General features: G+C 44.6%; 1 pseudogene across 1 annotated transcript; it reads left to right on the forward strand.

Moving 5' to 3' along the window:
• The first annotated feature begins 2,028 nt into the window (after positions 1-2,028).
• LOC308511829 (glycoprotein endo-alpha-1,2-mannosidase-like protein) lies at positions 2,029-7,626 on the forward strand (annotated as a pseudogene). Its single transcript has 3 exons — positions 2,029-2,335; positions 6,549-6,958; positions 7,039-7,626. The product of its transcript is annotated as a glycoprotein endo-alpha-1,2-mannosidase-like protein (transcript).
• The last annotated feature ends 3,641 nt before the right edge of the window (positions 7,627-11,267 follow it).

The following is an 11,267-nucleotide window of genomic DNA, read 5'->3' on the forward strand; positions in this document are numbered from 1 at the left end:
TTGTTCTTTATTACTGCTATGTCATTTTTCATTTCCTCGTGGTTCCTTTTCATGTTGGTGACATTCTCATTCTGCTCCTTATAATTCTCATTGAGTTGTATGTATTTGTCATCCAGCCATTTGAGTATCCTTATAACTACTCTGAATTCTTTCTCTGACATGTTACTTGCCTCCATTTCATTTAATTCCCTTTCTGGTTATTTCTCTTTTCTTTCCTTTGGGAGTTGTTTTTTGTCTCCACATTTTTTGCTCTTATGTTTTAATTATTTCTGTTTCTTAGATCCAACTGCTTCGCTACCCAGGTTCTTTTGGGGGTGGTGCTAGAGGTGCGTTCTCTCAGGTCTCCTGGGCTAGGTGATCTAGTGGAGCTCCCTACTTGAGCTATTTGGCTTCTCTCTCTCTCTCTCTCTCTCTCTCTCTCTTTGGCTTCTCTTGATGTAGTTGGATCTTAAATGTTAGTTTCTTATTCATGGATGAATTCTAGTCTCAGGTTGGCAATGTGACTCATCCCTGGCTTTGTTGTTCACGCTGTTTTGGATGTGATTGTGGTTCAGGCTCTTGTGGAAAAGGTTGTCTGAGGTCTCGCTGTTATGTTCTCACTGTGGGTTCCCAGAGTCCATGGTCTGGGAGGAAGGAGTCTCGGGGCCTGAGGCTCATATACTGTGACTTTGGCCAGTGTGGTGGGACTCTTGCTTGATTAGTGTCACTCTGCAACTCACTACAAGTGGCCTAGAGTCTGACAGTGGTGGGGAGGGGGGTGTTTGTCATAGTCTGTGGTTGAGGCAGTGGGACTCTGGCCAAAGTGATTTCCCTCTCTGAATCACAAGTGGGTTCAGGATATAGCAGCTGGGGATTTGGGAATCTCGGGTTCTGTGGCTGAAACAATATGACCTTGTCCAGGGAGGCAAGTCCTCAGTAATTCACTGAGCTGTCCAGAGGTATGCAGCCAGGAGAGGGATGGCATGGATACTACTGAGGGAGCCATGCACCCCTGGTTGGAGAGGCACATGCCCAGTGGCAGCACACAGAGGGGCCCAGGAGCCTTCTGCCGGGGGTGTGAGCTCATGGGGCCCACACACTGAATCGGGGCTATTGTGGTGTGCCATAGAGGGAGAAGTCCTGGTTTCTGCTTCAGGGGATGTGTACCCTTGGTTGGATTTGCATGCTCAATGGCTTCTTACAGAGGCATCCAGGAGCTGTCTGCTGGGGCAGTGTGCTCAGGAGGCCTTTGTGCCAGAGTGGCACTACCATGGGGACTAGATGCCAGTGGCCAGTGTTGTGCCTTGCGGCAGTTCAGAGAAGCACCTGGGGGCCACCTACCAGGGCAGTGGGCTCAGGGGGCTTGTGCACTGGATCGGTGCAACTGCAGTGACTGGAGGTCATTAGTTGAGGAGTGGGAAGTCCGATTTTCTGCTGCGAGGCCTTGAGCCCTTGGTTGGATACAAGTGCGCCTAGTGGCAGCTGACAGAGGCACCCAGGAGTTGCCTGCTGGGGCAGTCCTCAGGGGCCTGCGTGCTGAAACCATGCGACATGGTGTCTGATGTCTGTGGGTAGGCAGCTGAGAAGGGGGAAATCCAAATTTCTACTGCTGGGGCCACGCATCCTTGTTTAGATATGAGCGCACCCAGCCAGGGCTGAAAGAGGCACCCAGGAGCCGCTTATGGGGCAGTGGGCTCAGTAGGCCTGCGTGCTGGACAGGTGCAACTTTGGTGTCCAGAGGTCAGCAACCAGGGAGGACGATGTCCCAATTTTTGCTGTTTTGTGCCCTTGGTTGAAATCACACATGTCCAGTGGGGGCTCACAGAGGCACCCAGGAGCCGTCTGTCAGGGCGGTGGGATCAGGAGGCCTACACTCTGGAAAGGCATGACTATGGTGTCCTGAGGTTGGCAGCTGTGGAATGTTAAGACTCAGTTTTTGCTGCTGAGGCCTTTTGCCCTTGGATGGAGTTTTACACATCCAGGGCTCACAGAGGCACCCGGGAGCTGTTTGCCAGGGCAGCACACTCCGTGTGGCCCTTGTGAAGCCGCATGACAAAGGTGTCTATGGGCAGGCATCCAGGTGGGGGGGAGTCCAAATTTCTATTGCCAGAGCTGTCTACTCTTGTTTGGATACAAGTGCGCCCTGCGAGGGCTCACAGAGGCACCCAAGAGCTGCCTTTGGGGCGGTGGGCTCAGAAGGCCTACGCGCTGAAAAAGCACGACTGTGGTGTCCGAAGGTCAGCAGCTGTGAATTGGGTAGACTCAGTTTTTGCTGCTGTGTCCTTGGTTGACTGCGTGCGCCCAGTGGTGGCCCACAGAGGTACACCAGGGCTGTTTGCCAGGGCGGTGCACTCAGGTAGGCCCTTGTGCTGAAGCGAGTGACTGAGGTGTCTCTGGGCAGGCAACCAGGAGTAGGGGAAGTCCATATTTCTACTGCTAGGGGCCTTATGCCCTTGGTTGGGTTTGCACGTGCCCAGTGGCAGTGCGCTCAGGCATTCAGAGGAGCCCTGGTGCTGAATCTGCATGACTGAGATGGCTGCGGGGAGGTATCCAGGAAGGAAGAATTCAGAATTTCTACTGCCAGGGCAGTGGGCCCTTGTTTGGGTAAGAGTGTGCCCCACGGCGGCACCCACTAGCAGCCTGTGGAGTGGTGGGCTCAGGCAGCCTGTGCACTTGAAAAGCGTGACTATGGCTCTGGAATAGCGCAATTGTGGAGTCAGGAGTTTGGCCACTGGGGAGGAGGAAGTTGCACTTACTGCTGCGGGAGCGTGCACCCTTGGAGGTGGAGATCTCAGGGTGGGGCAGCAGGATTTTGGCTGGAGTGGGCAATATCCAAGACCTGTCTGGATGATGGTGTTGATGCGTTCCTAGAAGAGGCCGCTCTTCCCTTCAAGATGGCGTGGGCTGCAGTCCGAGGAGTGCCCGCAGTGGTGGTAGGTTCTCCCTGTCCAAGAGATCCTGGTCTGCCAGCCCCTGCTACTCTTGCCGGATCTAACTGTCCCTCACTCACTCACACACATACCATACACATCCACACACTCTCCTTTCACCCCCTCATTCACTCACACCCTCTCCCTCACCTCCGTCTTGCCTGCCGCCCTCTTCAGGAACCTCAGGGGTTTATTTTTCTTTATTGATTTTTTAGAGAGAGGGGAAGGGAGAGGGAAAGAGAGAGAAACTTAAATCAGCTGCTTCCTGCACACCCCCTACTGGGGATTGAGTCCGAAACCTAGGCATGTGCCTGACCAGGAATCAACCCAGTGACCTTTTGGTACATAGGACTATACTCAACCAACTGAGCAACATCAGCCAAGGCAGAGAAACTGGTTTAATTCTAAATAACAGATAACGTTTTAAAACACAAGTACTAGTTTATACATTTTTTTATTTTGACTAAATTTTGCATTGAAATCACCCCAATATATTACCACCAAAGTGAGAAAGATGCTGCAGCCAAACAGTCAGAAAAGTGATAGTAACTTCATGCAGAATCAATGCCATAAGCCTAAGGTTAGAAAAATTCATATATTTAGTGGAATAATAAAATTATAAACTGTATTAATCACACTAGGATGTGAACACTGGCCTTCCTTCCAGGTATATGGAATCCAAAAGGAATACTTACTATTACAGAGGAAGACAACCTTAACAAGAAGCTCTGTGAGGGTTCGGAAGTGTGACTCGATGAACTGCAAATATTATACAGTGGGGCCTTGACTTACGATTGTCCCGACTAACGAGTTTTTTGAGATACCAGTTGTCTCTCAGCCGATTTTTTGCATTGAGTTGACAGAGTAATTTGAGTTAACGAGCTCCTTAACGAGCTTGGTCTCGGAATGAATTAAACTTGTAAGTCAAGGCCCCACTGTAGCTGAATATTAAGACTGAAGTTTCTTGGGATATTGTATAGTACCTGGAACCTTCTAAAATTCTCTATGAATTGCTCGACTGGTGTGTCTCAGTGGTTGAGCATCAACCTATGAACCAGGAGGTCACGGTTCGATTCCTAGTCAGGGCACAGGCCCAGGTTGTGGGCTTGATCCCCACTGGGGAGCATGCAGGAGGCAGCCAATCAATGATTATTTCTCATCTTGATGTTTCTATCTCTCTCATTTTATTTCTGAAATCAATAAAAAATATTTTAAATAAATAATGCTGTGAGAGGGTAGCTTTTCAATGGCTCAATAATGACAAGTCTCAATGCCAGAGGTGCCGGTCAATGAGAGATTGCATTGAACTTCAGTATATCTACCTGGAATCCATTCACTCTACAATCATTTATTGGAAGCCACTATGTATCAGGTGTTTCAGGCATTGAGGAATACATTAATGAACAAAACATAAATATCTCTGCCCTTTTGGGGCTTGCATTCCAGTGGAGGGAGAGAGACAATAAACAAATAAGTTAAATGTATAGTATGTTAGATGGTGATACATGCTATAGAGAAAAATAAAACAGAGAAGGGAGATGGTTAGGCTGATAAGGGGAAATTTCGCTGAATAAGTGACATTTTCAATATAGACCTGTAAAGAGGTTATGGAACAAACCACATGATATTTGGGAGAAAAGTGTTCCACATAGGAGAAACAAGTATAAAGATCTTAAGACAGGAGTGTTTCTGGTAGTTCTGCAAAACAAAAAGGAGGCTGATGTGGCTGGAGCAGAGTGAGTTCAATAGAGAGTAGTATGAGAGATCAGAGAGGTAATAATAAAGGGTAAGGACATTGGCTGTAACTCTGAATGGGATGAGAAGTCACTGGAGCGGTTTGGACAGTGCAGTAGCATAATCTGGTTTATGTTTTAGTGGGATCATTCTGGCTTTGGGGTAGAATAGATTGAGGTGAGTGGCAAGATTAGAAGTTGAGAGACCAGTTAAGAAGTTACCAGTGCACCCAGCTGGCATGATTCAGTGGATTGAGGGTCGTCCCATGCACCAGGAGGTCACTCATTCGATTCTGGTCAGGGCACATGCCTGGGTTGTGAGGTCAATCCCCAGTAGGGGGCATGCAGGAGGCAAACTATCGATGTTTCTGTATCATCGTTGTTTCTCTCTCTCTCTCTCTCTCTCTCTCTCTCTCTCTCTCTCTCTCTCTCAATAAAAACATTTTTTTAAAAAAAGAGAGAAGCTACCAGTGCAATCAAAAAGTTGGTAGCAGTGTAGGTTGAATGGTTTGATAACAATGGAAGTTGTAGGAAATAGTCATATTATGGCTATATTTTGAGGATTGTACCAAGAAGTTTTTTAAAAATATATTTTATTGATTTTTTTACAGAGAGGAAGGGAGAGGGATAGAGAGTTAGGAACATCAATGAGAGAGAAACATCAATCAGCTGCCTCCTGCGCACCTCCTACTGGGGATGTGCCCGCAACCAAGGTACATGCCCTTGACTGGAATCAAACCTGGGACCTTTCAGTTAGCAGGCTGATGCTCTTTCCACTTAGCCAAGCCAGTTAGGGCTACCAAGAAGTTTTTTTATGGAATGAATGGAGATGTGTTAAAAATCAAGGCGTCAACATAGGTACAGAGAACAAACTGATCATTGCCAGAGGGGAAAGGGGTTGAGGGGCTGGAGGGCTGGGGGGAAAGGTGAAGGGATTGAGAAGTACAGATTAGTAGTTACAAAATAGTCATGGGGATGGAAATATAGTCAATAATAATGTAATTACCATGTATGGTGCCAGGTGGGTACTGGAAATATCAGAGGGAATACTTTGTAAAGTATATGATTGTCTAATCACTATGCTGTATATGTGAGATTGATGCAAACTGTTATTGAAAAAATAAATAACATATTTTTAAAAGTAAGGAGTTAAGGGAGACTCCAAGTATTTGTTGGCCTAAACAATTAAGATGGAGTTGTCATTGTTGAAAATGGAGAAAACAGGAGAAAATTAGGTTGAGGTGGTGGTAATGAGAAATACAGTTGAGACCAATTTAGCCAATCCAGTAGTTGGATTTGAGAATGTGGAAATCAGGGGAGAGGTCAAGGCCTGAACTAAAAGTTGGGAGTCATTTGCTTACTAGTATATCTGGTATTTACAGCCATGGGAGTAGATAAATTCATCTGAGGAGTAGGTGGAGATAGAGAAGTGAAGAAGTACAAGGACAGAGCTCTGAGGCACTTTGTATATACATCTTCAAAGAAGTTATATGATCTTGAGAGTAAGAATATTTGGGATCAAGTTCTATCTCTGCTATTGACTGACTATATTATATTTCTGGGCAAATCACTAGTTCACTTGGGTCACCAGTTTCCTTATGTGTCACACATCTATAATAATAAAAGCATAATATGCTAATTAGACCAGACATCCTTCTGGACATCCTTCCTTCTGGACAAAGCTGAGGCAGGCGGGGCCGAGGCAGAGGCGGCAGCTGCCGTGGAGGGGGGCCAAGGCCCTTGCATGAATTTCATGCATCAGACCTCTAGTACTTTAATAATAATCCTTTTAAAAGTTGAAAGAGATGGACTTCTGGCTCTTGGCCTAGGCCTGGAGCTGGCATCCTTGGAGTAATACTCGGAGGGCCTCACCCCCTGTGGAATCACCCTACCCCCCCCCCACCAGAGGCCGAGGCCGAGGCCGCCCCCAGGCAGAGTCTGTGTGTCTACTCAGACCTGCACACCTTCTGCTATTCATGGTACGGGAGCCAGCAGTGGGAGGGCCACTACTAGTACATTCATTGGGACCACATCATGGTGCCTCACTGGGACCCCATGATCTCGGCCAGCTACGCCTATGGCTGCCATAGTCCCCCCAACCCCCATGACTTGGGCTCCAGCTTCTACCTGGAGTTGGGGCCCTATGGCTCCTGGGACCCCGATGTACTGCGGGAGCACATGACTCAGCTTAAGGAAGCCGCCATCAGCACCCTAGTCCTGTTCTGGTATCCACCTGGCATGGCTGATGATAATGGGGACCCCTCTGATGACCTGGTGCCTGCCATTCTGGACACTGCCCATCAGTACAACATCCAGGCCATCGTTGGAGCATCAGCCTTATAGGTTGTGACCCTTGGACAGATACTCACATGACCAGTATCTTCTATCTGTGTCAGGTGGCCTTCCACATCCAACCTTACAATGGCTGGTATGACATCATTCAGCATGACAACATCAAGTACATCATTGACACGTACGGCTCCCTGGCACATTTTACTGCTATAAGAACAACATAGGGAAGAGCCTCCTACTCTTTTATATATCTACAACTCATACCTGACAACCCTGAGGCCTGGGCCCATCTCCTGACACCAAATGGGCTGCACTCAATCAGCAACACCTCCTATAATGGGGGTTTCATAGTGCTGCTGGTAGAGGAGGGACACACTCATAATATCCTGGCCACTGGATTTCATGGCATGTACACCTACTTTGCTCCAGTGGTTTTTCCTTTGGACTCCTCCCATCAGAACTGGAAAGCTGTGAAGAACTGTGATTCCAACAACCTCAAGTTCATTCCCAGTGTGGGGCCTGGGTACATTGACACCAGCATCTAGCCCTGGAATAACCACAACACGCAGAACAGGGTCAATGGCAAGTACTATGAGACAGCCCTGCAGGCAGCCCTGGGGTTACACTGGGTAATGACATTATATAAATATCAGGTGTACAATTCAATATCTGTTGGTCACTTACCACCCTAAGTCCCCCTTTTCCCACTTTGCCCTGACCCAAACCCCCTTTTTTCTCTGGTAACCACTATTCTATTGTCTATATCTATGAGTTTATTCTTTTTTGTTAGTTCATTTGTTACTTTTTGTTTTATATTTCATATATGAGAAATCATAGTTTTTGCTCTTTTCCATCTGACTTATTTCACTTAGCATAATAATATCAAAATCCATCTATGTTTGGGAAAACATATTTGTCAATGTCATATCTGATAAGGGCCCAATCTCCAAAATTTATAGGGAACTCATACAACTTAACAAAAGGAAGATAAACAATCCAATCAAAAAATGGGCAAAGGATCTAAATAGACACCTTTCAAAAGAGGACATTCAGAAAGCCAAGAGACATATGAAAACATGCTCAAAGTCAGTAATCATCCGAGAGATGCAAATCAAAACAACAATGAGGTACCATCTCACACCTGTCAGACTGGCTATCATCAACAAATCAACAAACGACAAGTGCTGGAGAGGATGTGGAGAAAAAGGAACACTTGTGCACTGCTGGTGGGAATGCAGGCTGGTGCAGCCACTATGGAAGACAGTATGGAGTTTCCTCAAAAAACTACAAATGGAATTCCCATTTGACCCTGTGATCCCACTTCTAGGAATATATCCCAGGAAACCAGAAACACCAATCAGAAAGGATATATGCACCCCTATGTTCATAGCAGCACAATTCACCATAGCTAAGATCTGGAAACAGCCTAAGTGCCCATCTGTAGATGAATGGATTAGAAAACAGTGTTACATCTACACGATGGAATACTATGCTGCTCTAAAAAGGAAGGAACTCTTACCATTTGCAATGGCATGGATGGAACTGGAGAGCATTATGCTAAGTGAAATAAGCCAGTCAATGAAGGAAAAATACCACATGATCTCACTCATTCATGGATAATAGAGACCATTATAAACTTATGAACAAAAATAGATACAGAGGCAGAGCTGCCTCGAACAGACTGTCAAACTACAGCAGGAAGGCCGGGGAGGGTGGGAGGGCAGGAGGGGGGTAGGTAAGAGATCAACCAAAGGACTTGTATGCATGCATATAAGCATAACCAATGGACATAAGACACTGGGGGGTAGGGGAGGCCAGGGGATTGTCAAGGGCAGGGGGAAAAAAAAGGAGACATATGCAATACTTTTTGTAATACTTTAAGCAATAAAAATAAATAAATAAATAAATAAATAAATATCCATCTATGTTGTTGCGAATGGCAATATTTCATCTCTTCATGGCTGAGTAGTATTCCATTGTATATAGGTACCACATCTTCTTTATCCAATTATCCACTTAGGTTGTTTCCAAGTCTTGGATGTTGTAAATAATGCAGCAATGAACATAGGGACACACATATATTTTCAAATAAATGTTTTCATATTTTTCAGGTAAATAGCCAGAAGAGGAATTGCTGAATTACATGGTAGTTTTTAAGTATTTGAAGAACCTCCATACTGTTTTCCATAGTTGCTATATTAATTTATATTCTCACAAACAGTGTACAAGGGTTCCTTTTTCTCCACATTTTCTCCAACACATTTCTTTTTAAAATTTTTTTCAATTACAGTTTATATTCAATATTATTTTGTATTAATTTCAGGTGTACAGCATAGTGGTCAGACAATTATATAATTTACACAGTGATCCCCCTGATATTTCAAGTACCCACCTGGCAGTATACTTACTTAGTTATTATAATGTTATTGATTATATCCCCATGACTATTATGATTTTGGTTTTCATGTCCCTGATAATTAGTGATGTTGTACATCGTTTCATATATCTGTTGGCCATCTGCATATCTTCCTTGGAAACATGTCCTCTGCCCATTTTTAAATTGAATTGTCTGGTTTTTTGTTTTTATTGGGTTATATGAGTTCTTCATATATATTGGATATTAGCCTTTTATCAGAAGTATCATTTGCAAATATTTTTTCCCCATTTGATTTACAAATGCCTGATTCATTGCTAACATTCCTGGAACTCTTCCATTTCAAAACAAATCTTTTATAAGTATATTCACCTCTTTTATTGATGTGAAAATGATGTTTTGTGAGTGTATCAAGGTTGGAAGGCTTTCTTTGTTTTAATGACTTTCAAAGAAGGCAGTGTTCTATAACGCAAAGAGCACTCACTGGCTTTGCAGACAAATAGAAGAAGCGGCCATTGATCTCAGCTCTACCACTGACAAGCTGTGTTGCCTAAAAGAAGTTACTTGACTTTTCTGATCCCATTTTCTATTTAAGAGTAATAATACCTACCTCAGGAAAAATATTTTAAAGATGAAATGAGATTAAGGTCATATAAAGATATCTGGCACATAGTGGGAGCTCAATAAAAGTTAATTCTTTTCCTTTCAGGGTTATCCACTGAAAAAGCATTACTTCTTCATTAATTTATTTTTAAATGGCATTTCCTGGGCTACCTACTTAGTTTTGTCTTCAGGTAACTTATAGTTTCTATCTAAACATCAAATTCACCCTTCAAGTATGTAGTTTTGTCACCATTACAAATATTCTCAAGAATATGGTTTGAACTCTGGAGCTGGTCCCATAGAAGGGGTTTTAAAAATGTTTTTGATAGTGGCAGCATCACTGAGATAATTGACTAGACCCCCATGGGCTGGCTAGGTTCATGTACATTTGTGGAAAGTTCAACAGTAGCATCCAGGTTTATGATTTTCCAAGCATATCTTTGGATACATCACCATCATTTCAGAATGAATCCAACTTGCCTCATGCCTTACCAGAGCATCTTTGACTATAATTGCCTTTGTGGGGAACATTACAGGAGCAATGATCCTATAGAGACTAGCTCTTGGTAGGCCCTGTAGCCTGTTTACAAGACTGGTTCATGCTTTGGGACCATCTTGAACTCAGGATTGGCCTTAAGGTTAAAAGACAGAAGCAGACTTTAGAAAAGTTAATGAATGAATGCATGATGGAAAATGTTTCCCTTGGGCCAGAACTCCTGTTGATTCCTTACACATTGCCAGTCCCTGAGTCCTAGAGGCTTCCAGTCACATATGACAAAGGGCTGATCATCCAACTGAAGTGACCTGCCATTCAATAAACCATATCTCAGCCAATTTAGAAGATAGCTCATTTTCTCCTTAAGGATCTCTTCTCCCTTCATCTCTACGAATATTCCAAATGTGATCTATTGAGGCCTTTACCCATGCTTAGGGAAGACAAGCTCCTCTAACCTTCCTGCAGGATCTTTCTTTCTTGTAGAAAGATCTTGGAAGGGCTCTGAAGGTTTTATTGCTTCAAGTTATGCTTGGCCAAATTACTCACAAGTGCTGAATCCTCTTAGGGGTGTCCGCCTAAGAGAAGAAGATCTATTCAGATGAGAGCCTGTATTGAGGCTGCCGACAAAGACCAATTAGTCTTGATTGTGCTGGCTGCATTTGGAGGGTGACTGCCCTCAGACCACCAACTCGTGCCACAAAAGTACTCATCCCACCCAGGAGTCAGCTGCTTTCCCTCATTTCCCAATCCAGCTTCACATGACCCCTGGGTCAAATGCCTCTCTCTTGCCCTTACTTTAGCTCCTGCCAGGTTGTGGATAGTGCTCTTCATCACAACTGCATTCTTTTCCCACTCTGTCA

This window comes from Myotis nattereri (assembly GCF_964212035.1).
Source record: "Myotis nattereri genome assembly, chromosome: X".
NCBI classification, from domain to species: domain Eukaryota; kingdom Metazoa; phylum Chordata; class Mammalia; order Chiroptera; family Vespertilionidae; genus Myotis; species Myotis nattereri.